General features: G+C 43.7%; 1 pseudogene; it reads left to right on the top strand.

The window, feature by feature from the left end:
• Nucleotides 1-7,962: 7,962 nt before the first annotated feature.
• LOC141522670 (maestro heat-like repeat-containing protein family member 2A) lies at nucleotides 7,963-11,940 on the top strand (annotated as a pseudogene).
• Nucleotides 11,941-12,166: the final 226 nt, after the last annotated feature.

Raw genomic sequence — 12,166 nt, 5'->3', positions numbered from 1 at the left:
CCAATTCATCTTTAATGGATAACAATGTTTTTTTCTTTTCCCTTTTTTACCTTTTCATGTGTCTCTTGAGTCTCCTATTTGAAGTCCACATTTTCTATTTAGCTCTGGTCTTTTCATCAGGAAAAGTGTCTGAGACCAGACCAGATTTGAACTCAGATAATCCTGACTCCAGTGCTCTATCCACTGGACCACCTAGCCACCTTCTGCTACAGACTTTCTCTGGAGTGTCTGTAACCTTGATTTGTTGCCCAGTCCTTGGGCCTGGGGGCCGGGGTGGGAGGGTCTGACTTATCCTTGAACAATGTGGGATGGGCCCTCAGGCTATGTAGTTAATCTTATTATTCACTCAGTACTGAGAGAACTCTGCTGTCCACACCTGAGCCTGGGGGTGGGGATGTTACTGTATTTGTTTTGGGAAGAGCCCCTCTCTCACTTCAGGATGGGGAGGGTGCTCTACTGGAAACTTGGGGACTGCTGAAAATACAGGCCTGGGCAGCCAGATTGATGTCTAGCCATGCTGGAGCTCTCCTGCTGGAACTCTCCCTCCAACCTTGCTGGAGCTCCCCTGCCTGATTACAAAACCAAAAGCCTCTACAGCTGTTCTGAGGTTAGTATGCATCTCACCCCACCACCCCTGCCCTGGCTCTCTGCTCTCTGCCCCAGGCTCAGGGCTCCCCTGAGACAGACCTTGTTGGTAGATGTTTTTCCTCCTTTGCTCTTCTCTGGATTTTGTGGATTTGAATTCTGTTAAAAGGCTCATTTCATATTAATTCTGAGGAAAAGCCAGGAGACCTTAGCACATTGCCTGACTTCTCTCTGCCATCTTGACTGGAAGTCCCCCCTCCACCCCCGTAGAGATTTTGGAGTATATCTACATTCATAGTCACTTTAGGAGGACTAATTTTCTGTAGCAAAGGGCAGGATTCTGAGGCATTGGGACCTAAGGCAGGTAAGTTTCATTTAGAGAGGTGAAAGTATAAGCAGTGGAAAAAGAATATCAGAGTGTGGTTGGAGATCTCAGTCCCTGAGGAGAAAGTTGCTGTGATTTTCCTTTGAATTACAAGATTTTAGAGGTATAAGGTACCATAAGAATAATCTAATCTAATGATTTCCTCTTCCAATAATTGGGTTTTTTTTTTTACAGTTAAGGGAACTGAAGACCACAGAAGGGAAAATTTCAAGACCAAATAGTGAGTGAGTGGTATATCAGACAATTTAGAGTTCTGAGCTTTTCCTCTCCCCTTTTCTCCTATATCCAATTAGTAGTTAAAAGTTATATTGATCCTTGGGCAGTTAAGTGGCACAGAAAAGAAAGAAGATATCATCCTGAGTTTGAATCTGGCCTCAAACACTTGCTAGCTATATGATGCTGACCAAGTCACTTAATCCTACTTGCCTCAGTTTCCTCATCTGTAAAATAAACTGAAAGAGGAAATGGAAAAGCACTCTGGTATCTGCCAAGAAAACCCCAAATGGGCTCACAATAAGTCAAACATTATTAAACAACAAAGATGAGGACATTGATCCTCATTCCACAGTATCTCCTCTATCCAACTCCTACTCTACAACTTTCCAGGCACTTGTCTTTGTTCTAGTTCAGATCCTTATCACTTCTAGTCTGTATTTTTGCAGGCCCCTCCTAATTGGTCTCTGCTACCAGTTTCTCCTTTCCCTAATCTAGTCATAACACAGCTGCCAAAATAAACTTAGATGATCAACCCAGTGCTTTTCATTCTGAAATTTTGGCATCCTGTTAGCCCAGCAGGATATATATTGCAATTGGACTTCACAATCTCCTACTAGCGGATGAGGAAACAATACAGACCACCATCCTCCCTCTTAGGCCACAGAGGGGGAAACCCTGAGTCCCTGGTGTGATTGGTTTGATGCCCAGCTGTCCCTGGAACTGCAGCTGCAATCCTGACTGCGGGTGGCCAGGAAGAGACTCAATGTGTCTTGAGGTATTTGAGAGATGCCAAGGAGTGTGATGGCCAACCTACCAAAGCAATAAAGACTTGCTGCCCTCCTTCCTGCTCTGGCCTTGTCCATACTCCCAAAAGGAAAACAGAGACCCAGGAAGAAATAGTGTGCAAATTTCAGGGTGGGATTGGAATAAACAGGGGCAAAGAGTTAGTAGATGGATGAGAGAAGTAGGTTTCTTGGCTACATATATCTTTAGGAGGGAATTTGATGGAGAGCACTAGTCTTAGGGTGATAATGATTCATTGTGATATTTGTCCTTCATTCTTTAAAAAGACCATGACATCAGGACGCCAAGACAAGCACGTCACCAGCCTCACTTTCTCCTTTAGAGCCATCTGGGTCCAGTGGCCAGATATGAATCAAGATGATTGGAGATCCCCAGGAGGGAAGGCAATCAGGATTAAGTGACTTGCCCAATTGTCAGACTGGATTTGAACTCCTGTCCTCCTGACTCCAAGGCCACTGTGCCAGTTAACTGCCCTAAAAATTCATTGTATGTCTGATACATATGGACTGTGTGACCTTGAAAAAGTCACAACCTATTCTCTAATTTTGTTACTCTCTAATTTTGCAATTCTCTAATTCTGTAAGTTGTAGGAAAAGTTAAATTGCATTGTTAGAAGTTTTTTCACCTGACAGTTTTAACTAAAAGCTCAAAAGCCCTGCATAAGATTCTCCTCACTGGAGGGGATTGATAACTCAAATGTTTCTTGTATCTGTGAGAGGTAGAGTTGGTGGTCTCTGAAGGGATAAAATGACTTTGGAAAGAAACCTGCATGTAGAGAGGGTTCAGCACCTCAAACTTGTTCCTTTCCCCAACTTACTGTACTAGAGACTTCAAGAAATCTCTCTCCCTGCATCTATATAACTCCTCTATTTTTGCTTGATTGAATAAAAGGGGAGAGAGAGAGAGAGAGAGAGAGAGAGAGAGAGAGAGAGAGAGAGAGAGAGAGAGAGAGAGAGAGAGGATTTGGCCAGCCTGTCAGAGTTGTACTCTCTGCAGTAGAGTTTGAATGTTGAATGCTTGTCAGGTTGGCTCAAGAAGGGATTTCATTGTCAGGTACCTTATCTTGCCAGGTGATCTTCACACATTTCAAATGCAAGTGATTCAGTTTCCTAACATGATGCTGATAGACTGTCCACTAATGAGGTCAGCACAGCAGCTCTGGAGACATTCAGTTTGATAGTTAAAGTCTAATATCTCTTCTCTTCTACGTTTTCTTTCAGAGCCTCCTAACCATTGGGCTAGCTCTGGAAATGCATGTGTCAACCTCATCCTCTATGTATACATCCCTGAAAGTTTCGTGCCTAGGTAAGGGAACTTATCCACAGCATTCAAAATTTCTCCATTTGGTTACATTACCATAACACTTTATGATGTGTGAAATAATTTATATCCATTCTTTCATTTCATCTTTGTAAGTGTCATATATAAGTCAGATGGTGTGCTATTATTCCCATTCACAAGTTTGGAAGCTGAGAATCAAAAAGGTAGAGGGCTTTTTCCAAGGTTATACCACTAATAAATGGTTGAGTCAGAACTCAAATATGAACATGACTATAAATTCCCTTTCCATTAAATTGCACAAAACATGAATCTCCAATTTTCAAACAGCTTTAATGAAATAATACTAAAATCATACTGAACAGATTGAATCTTTTTTTTTAAAGATTCAGTCTACATCTGCATTTTACAGTAGTCTAGGTTCATAATGATCAGTTAGCCTCAGCAAAATTATGTGATTTTTTTGTGTATCTTCAGGTCTTCTGGTTCTTCCCATATCACTCTTGGTCTCTTGTCACACCCATCATTCTCAGGTCTCATATTTTGTTCCCTGACTTTCCAGAACTTTTTTCCCCAGGCATCACCACCATGAAATCTCTCAAACTCCAAACAAATTGCTGTCCCTCACACAACACCCCAGTTCCCACCTCTTGACCTCTCCCCTGGCCTTCCTCCATAATTGGAATGTTCTCCTTCCTCATCTCCTCTTGGAACTCCTTGTTGCCTTTAAGATTCAGTTCAAATGCAACCTCTGGTAGGAAACCTTTTCTGGTCCCCTTTAATTCTAGCTCTTCTCTGAGCTTACCTCTCCTTTACACTGTATGTAGTTTGTTTGAATGTAGTTTGCAGATTGATGCCCTCTTTGGAAGGGAAATCAAGGGCATTTTTTGTATTCTTTGTATTCTCAGCATTTAGCACAGTGACTGGCAAATGAATTCTTAATTACTTATTGGCTGACAACTTCCCTGAACCTCAATTTAGAATCATAGTTAATTCTGGTACTGGCTACCTCATATGATTCCTATTAGGAAAGTGCTTTGCAAGCCTAAAAGCATACACATGAACATGAGCTATAATTCAAACCCGGGGATGGGAGTGCAGCCAGACTATTTCTTCTTCCTACCTAGCCTCCACTCACAATTCTACAATGAGTCTCTTTATACAAGAAGCCTCCCACATAACATACATAGCCTCTGTCTGAAGACCTCCACTAAAGGGGTCTTTCTCCCTCCAGAGCTGGTCTCCTACATTTTTCTTTTACTAATTGTGTAGGAGCAGCTCCAGCCCCTAGTAGAGGAAGGAGTGGGCCAGAGTGGGGGCTTAGGGCATTTGAGATGAGATCCTTATTGATCTCCTCCTTAAAAGGAAACTCAAAATCACTAGAGAGGCAGTAAGAATTCATCTACACCAGGCTTGTAACTGATTAGAGGCAGGGGATTCAAGGGCATCTAAGACCAAGAAGGAAAGGTGCTAATGAAGAAGCATGTAGGAGTTATTTGGCTTCTTCACACAAGTTGCCCAGAAGCCATGAACATGAATTGGGCCACTCACTGATAGGACAGACTTCCAAAGTGAGCTAGCATCCGGAGCAGGGAGCTGAGTGTAGTTTCTCCTAAGAGCAGCTCACACCTAAAGAATCCTTTGGGGTTTACAGAGAACTTTTTAGGGTAGTTAGCACACAATGGTTACTGTCCCCATTTTAATAGAGGAAGATGCTACAGCCCAGAGAAGTGATTTGCCCAAGGCCAAGGAAGCTGGTTTGGGGGTCAATCTTGAATGTGAACTAAAATGCTCAGATTTCAGAGGCACTGAACTCTACAACTATATATAACTTCTCAAATGAGTAAGTTTTGGCATCCTTTTTTTTATTTTAGGAGATTTTTGTTTCTTTTATTTTTTGAAAGTATCATTTCTTCTGTGAAGATAGGCTGCAGTAAGGAAATCACTTTACTAATGCTGATAAGCAGCTTTGATTTATAGTATTAAAAACTATAATTGGGACTATAAAACTATAATGGGACATTGAGAGATTATATAACCAGAATATATCGGAGACTGGATTTGAACCCAGTTCTTCTAGAAACTTGAGGCTAGTTCTCCATCCACTTCCACAGAGAATCTCTGTTTCTTTTTATACTTAAACTATATTCTGAATTCGAAAGATGACATAGTATCTTGAAAAGCCTGATGGGCTTGGAGTCAGAACAAATCTAGGTTCAAAATCCATTCCTGATGGAGAAGTAACTGGTAACCTAACAGATGAGGAAAATGTAAATTGTAAAGGACAATGAAAATACCAGTTATATTTTATTTCATAAAAATGTACTTGTGAGGGACATCTCATGTGGTTTCCCTGATTTTCTCAATTTTTCATTCCTGAGGGCAATCCAACCAACATACTTCTGATATTTTACAAAGACTAAGACACTACTAGTAAGTTTTTGACCACTCCTACCAGAAATGATGGTGATATACTGGGGAAACAACCATTTCTTCAGGAATTACCCTGAAATCTTAACTCAAAAATAATGGAAGCAATCCCATATATTATTTACTTTTAATTATTCTATTTAGATTTCAAGATCTACCTCAATCTGGGTCTGACAACTTCACTGACAACTTAATTTCTCTTCCTGTTGACACCTATTACCTCCAATCAGTCTCCTGAATGTCCTTCATATTTATTCCTGTCTCTGTGGTTTTGTCCCAGTTATTCTCCCAAACCAGGTTGCTGCCACCACCCCAAAACCTCATTTGTCCAAATCCTACTCTTTTTTTTCAAACTGATCAAATGGAATCTTCTCTGTAAAATCTCCTTTAATAAACCTCCTCATGACCGCTCTCCCACTTCCCTGGTCTCTTATTGCCCTATTGCAGACTATAATCCTAGATTGTTTCTCCTTAGCACTGAGTGGCTATTTGCCAGCAATATAATTAAGTTGATTAATAGAAAATTCTAGAATCCCAAAGTTTAAAGGGGACTCTGAGATCATCTAGTTCAATCCATATCTGAGCAAGAACCTCCTTCATAGTATTGCCTACAGGTTTAATCTAATCTTTGCTCAAAGATCTCTAGTGAAGAGAGTTAAAATCCTGAGAAAGGTCGTGCCACTTTGAGATGGCTATAATTGTTAGTTTTTTTAACCTCTTTATATTGAGCATGCATCTTCCTGAATCTGCTGCTTTCCATTCCCTCCCCTCCCCATGACTAGTTCTGTCTTTTGAGTCTAATCCCTCTATAAGTCACTTGAATGCTTGAAGACATGTTTTTTTCCCTTTTCTTAGCTTCTTTCTCTTTGTGCTTAAGACCCCTCCCCCACAAGATGGTCAAAATTAACCCCTTCTCATTTACAAATAGTGGAAGGTCAACTCCAACTATCTTATTTTAAGAAGGGAAACAGTGACCTAGGGATATTAAGTGATATGCCCAGAAAAGGCATAGGAAGTAAACCCAAAGAGCTTGCAAGACAAGTTGGCCCACATCTCCTCTTGGTTTAAATGATAGCTATTTTAACCATCTTCAAACTAATCTAATCATTTAGGGATGTCCTCTCCCTCTATGTTAAGTCAGTAATCTCCCTGTTTGTTTTCCACAGTTAAATGATCATCTCTAGAACCTAGAAATATGTGGCAATGGTAGGAATGATTAGGAATGTGGTTGAATGTGGGCAAGGCCGATACAACATTAAGTTTTGCAGTGACTTTTGGAACAAATTTGTGGACTGCATTAATATTTCAGTAGTGAATCTCACTTTGCCAGATGCTCTTTCCAGCACATGAATCATAACATTAGTTAATAAAATAAAATTCATTTATCTGGGAGAAAACCCATTCCCCTGCCTCCAACCTTTTAATAAGAAATGTGAGGTTATGAGACTGGCAGGAGTAGAGAAAAAAATAATTGAGGGAAAGGGATAAATGATTTCCTTCTCCCCTCCTTTTCTCACCCTCCATTTCCCATCTCTATGCCTTTGCACTGACCATTCTGCACACCTGGATTGTACATCCTCCATCTATGATTCAGAGAGTTTTACTTCTCTGAAGGACCAGCTTTTATAAAATATCATTCCCACTATCTCATCCCTCAACTATTAGGTATTCATTCTCTATGTACTTTATGTGTATAAGTTGTCTCTGTCAATAAAAATAAGATACTGAAAAGTGGGGATTGTTTCATTTGTGTGTGTTGTATATTCCCAGTATATTCTACATGAAATGTAGAAGGTCCTTAATAAAAGCATCAATTGAATGACCTCTCAACCAAAGGCAAATGGGGAAAGGGAGAGTATCTATTATAAAAAAAAATTGGAATGCATCTGGAGTTGGGTAGAACTGTTGTTAGCAAATGCTGCCTCCTTTCCTTCCTTCCTTTCCTTCCTTCCTTCCTTCCTTCCTTCCTTCCTTCCTTCCTTCCTTCCTTCCTTCCTTCCTTCCTTCCTTCCCTCCCTCCCTCCTTCCTTCTCCCATGGCCCATCTGGCACCTGGTTGCTAGGTATCACCAGGCTACCCAGACCCAGAAGCTGCCAGAGATGTTTCCTTCAAGGGTTTAGGCTGCCAGTTCCATGAACATCATGGCTGAAGATGCCCAGGAAACCAATTAAATCAGCAGTCAAAATATCTGGAGTCCACAATGCCCCCAGAATGTACTAGAATGATTATCATCCAGAAGGTCAAAGGAGAGCCGCAGAGGTCACATGCTGCCACCTCGGCTGGAGATCTCCATCAAGCAGAAGATCAGCATCTACACCATTCTTCAGGGTGTCCTCCAGCAGGAGAGGGAGCTGGAAGAGGAGTGTGTGCAGACACTGGTGAATCTGGCTGCCAAGGAAACGCGAGAGGCTGTGGAGACTGAGGACCACTCACTGGCAAAGATGATCTCTTTATGTATGAACTACAGCACTATCTCAAGCCCCTGATCCTGAATGATGATTATGTCCTCATCACATTAGACAGTCTAATCTGGCCAGTGCTAATGTATTCGAGTTCATGCCCTACATAGGGAGCACCCTAGCCATCACCATGTCCATCTTGAGACTGGTCAAGATGCGCCAGGTATTTCACAGTGTTGTGGAAGTGTTTTGGGACCCCATCATGACTGGAGAGCACTTGATGAACAAACCTTCACCTAGCGTCCTCGTGTCACTGCGTGGCTCTGGGAAAGAAAGCATCGAGGTCCAGTTCAGGATGATTAAGTTTATTGGTCCCATGCTCAGAATTCTGCTGCCCATCGAGGAGCTATGGAAACAAGTATTTGATTATAGTGTCCTGCTCCTGGCATGGTCCCAGAGCAATGTGGAGGTCCTCTTTATCACCCAGATCACGAGGCAGATCTGAAAATTGTCCATCTCAAGCAATATGCTGCCCCCCAATACAGCTTCTCCTCATGTTTTCTGAGATGCACATGCAGGTCTGCACCAAAGCTCTGACCCTCCAGCAGTTAAGCATTGAAAACCTGACCGAGGTGGTCCAATGCTTCATTGGTCTGACCTGCTCTTACCCTGATGAGCTGATGAAATTTTTCCAGAAACAAATGCAGACTGGAAAGGAGACCTCTCTACATGGGGACACTGACCCTGCTCTGGGTAGCCCTCTACTTCAAAGTGGCCAAGGCAACTAAAAGGACCTCGAACCTGACTATCAAAATGATACAACATGCTCTTGCTGACTCCCGAGCCAAGGTGAAGCTGGTCATCCTGCGGGTCATCGGGCAGCTGGCCATCTCGGGCTACCAGGAGAGGATCCGAGGTTGGGGCCTGAGATATATCTCCCTACAACTCATACTGTCCATGTACAAAAATGATGAACTTGTCAGAACTATTCCCAGGTTGATCTGGAAGGAAAGATGGTTCACAAGGTCATCATGGACACTGTGAGGATCATCACAGCCTCTGTCAGTGGGGTGACCAATGAATTTTGGCTGAAACTTGAATTATATCATGAAGACAGAATACATGGAACCCTTCATGTCCATCTGCATCAGTCTGACCAACCTGGCCAAAAATCAGCGGCAGTAAAAAGAATCATATAAGAATGTTGACAGGAATGACTAAGTGGAACACCCTGTCCCTCAGAAGCTGCTGGCTAGACTCCTAGTGTTTCTCTCAGTCCCCTAAGGGGGCAGGGGCCATGGGATTGCCATGCTCCAATTAATCAAGTTGGAGACCATTGCTGTCTTCATGACTGACCTGTGGGAAGGTGAGAGTCCTTCTCTGAATTGATACCTTAAAGAACACACTCAATACACTGGGTGTCAAAAGACTCAGGAGGACACACTGATCCAGTTTCTGAGAAACACCCTCAAGAGGATGCAGGGGATCCCATGTAGCCTGTGTCTGAGCCGGGAGTTGAACCTCCAGATCATAAGCTACGAGAGCCCCTCAGTAGAAAAGGTCTTCCTTTACTGGGCACTGGTTTCCCACCAGCCACAGGCCAGGAGGCTGACAAAGTAGAGACCCAGCTCACAAAGCTGCTACATAAGGCTGATTATGGCAACGACTTTGACTGGGATGGATTGATCCTTTGCTTGGGACTCTGAGCTTAGGGTCAGGTGACCACCATATGTCCACATGCTCCATTAGTTTGAAGAAAAAACTTCAAGAGATGGGAGGATCCATAGCACATCAGTGCCTGGATGAGTGAGGTGGTAAAGGGTGCCTTCATGGGAATATATGGCAGCATGGATGCTCACCATCACCCAAGGGTGCCTTTGTTCTATGTGGAGAAGGACATTACTAAGAATGTCCTCCATCACTATGCTACCAGCTTCCAGGATGTTTCTCTGAAGCTAGCCTTCGTCCAGAGCATCATTCAGGTCTGCCTGGCCATCCAAGCCACAAACCAGAGCTCACGGCTTTCTTCATGGTGATCCTCAAGTCACAACCTCTGTATTCTCTGACTTCTTCATTGTCTGATGATGATGGCACTCTGGCACCTCAGCAAACTGAAGTTTCTTTTCACTCCTGAAAACAACCATGAGCTGATAGACCAGAGTGTCCAGTGTATATTTCTTCTTTCTCCTCCAGAAGAGGACAGTAAACAGGTCAAGACACTGTACAACAATGGGTACTTTGATTAAGCTGACTCAAAGCCTTCTGAAAAAAGATGGACCACAAGGGCGTCCAGGAAACATTTCATTTCCTTGAGAAGTAGCTTCACTCAGAGAATGAATGGGAGAGAGAGAAAGCGGTCATGCCGAGCCTTTATCAACTACAAGTCTACAAGGAGTGTGTTGCCATCCTAATATCCCTGAAATGTGGCCAGTTTGGCACTCTTATAGAACTCCTGGCTCCACATATTGTGACTCCCAAGTGAGGACCCACCAGTCCACCATTAACATCATTTTCTGCCTTTTAGACATCCACACCCAGACCTGGTCCCTATGTTAATGGATTTCAAACATGAGCTGGGAACCACGGAAGAGGACAAAATTTGCTCCCTGTCCACCAAAATCGCCAAGGTGATGAACAAGGAAGCGCAATGGGAGGAGCTCGTCTTCCTTCTTCAGAGCACCTATGAGGGCCTGGGGGCTACCAGCCTCATCCATGACAAGGCTGCCATCATGTGGCTCAATTCCACCCTCAAGCTGCTGGGGGGGAGGGGTGAACTGGAAGTCAAGGTGCTAGAGATCTTGAGCTCACTTGCCCTCTGTGCTTCATCCGGAAGTGCGGCGGCAGCTGGGGAAAGTTGTCCTCCTGTTGACTCACTCCTACCTGGAGGCTGTCATCACTTCCCTCCTGAGGCAGCCACAGCCTCTGAACAAGAATATCACTGAGTTATGGGAAGATTCTGCCTTTGGTTAGAAGATCCTCCAAGTTCTGAAAACCAGAATGCAGGCAAAGAAAGTTCCCTGGAAGCAACCTGACCTCTGGTGCCTGATGGCTGTGGACCCCATTATGACTGTCTGTACTCTCTACAAGATCACCATGGCTCTGGACAGCAAGGAGAAGCTTCAGGACATCTTTTTGGAGCTTAGCAGCAGCGTCTACCTGGCAGTATTTGGTGACATCAGACAGCTGGAGCATCATTTGGACTGGAGACCTGCAGAACAAGATTACTGTCCACAGACTCACCATTAAAACCCTCCTGCGGGTGCTGAGTTGAGTCAGGAACAAGGAGATGTTGCAAAGCCTGAGGAACCAGGAGGCGTGGATCTTCCTGGAATGAGACTAAGATTCACATAGAAAGATTGTATGGCTCCTCACCAGAATCATAGACAGAAGTTGGTGGAGTTGTTGCTCCCGAGCCTGGTAGAACTCATGTGTCACCCAGTTCTCTACAAAAAGAAGATGCGGAAGTCCACAGTTCTAAAGCTGACTGAGGGGGCCAGCCACGTCCACAGCACCCTGTGCTTGACATCCATATGGGCCCTGGGTAACATGGCCATCGGGGCTCCTAAAAAGGTGAAACATTACCAGAAGCTGCTCCTGAAGATGCTCCTCAGTTCCTTCAGCGATCCCATTAGCACCCAGGTGAATTCCAAGACAATGTCAGCATTGTCCAAGGAACTGGGGCCAATGAGCTCCTCCTTTGAGGCCATCTCCATGCAGTGCTGAGTCTTCTTTGACAATGAGATCAAATTGCTTCACTTGACCTTCAACCTGTTTGGGAAGCTCACCAGCTGGACCGGAAAAAAGAAGAAAAACTTCTTTGCAATGGAGGTCAGGAAGAGCTGAATGTCCCTGCCAGAGATCTTAATCTTTCAATTTAACTATGGGGGGGGCGGGGGGGGGAACTTTCCAGAGTCTTGACCTTGAAGGAAGACTGGACTTTTGGCCAATATGGCTCTGCTTGACTGGGAAGCCCCTGTTTTTCTACTTCAATGGATCATGGTTCAGACTCACCATCTGGCCTGCCTTGAGTTCAACTCTGATTCTAGTCCATAGTTGTGGCAAGCCTCTG

Source organism: Macrotis lagotis, chromosome 4, assembly GCF_037893015.1.
Source record: "Macrotis lagotis isolate mMagLag1 chromosome 4, bilby.v1.9.chrom.fasta, whole genome shotgun sequence".
NCBI lineage: Eukaryota > Metazoa > Chordata > Mammalia > Peramelemorphia > Peramelidae > Macrotis > Macrotis lagotis.
This window is presented reverse-complemented; position numbering and strand designations above follow the sequence as displayed.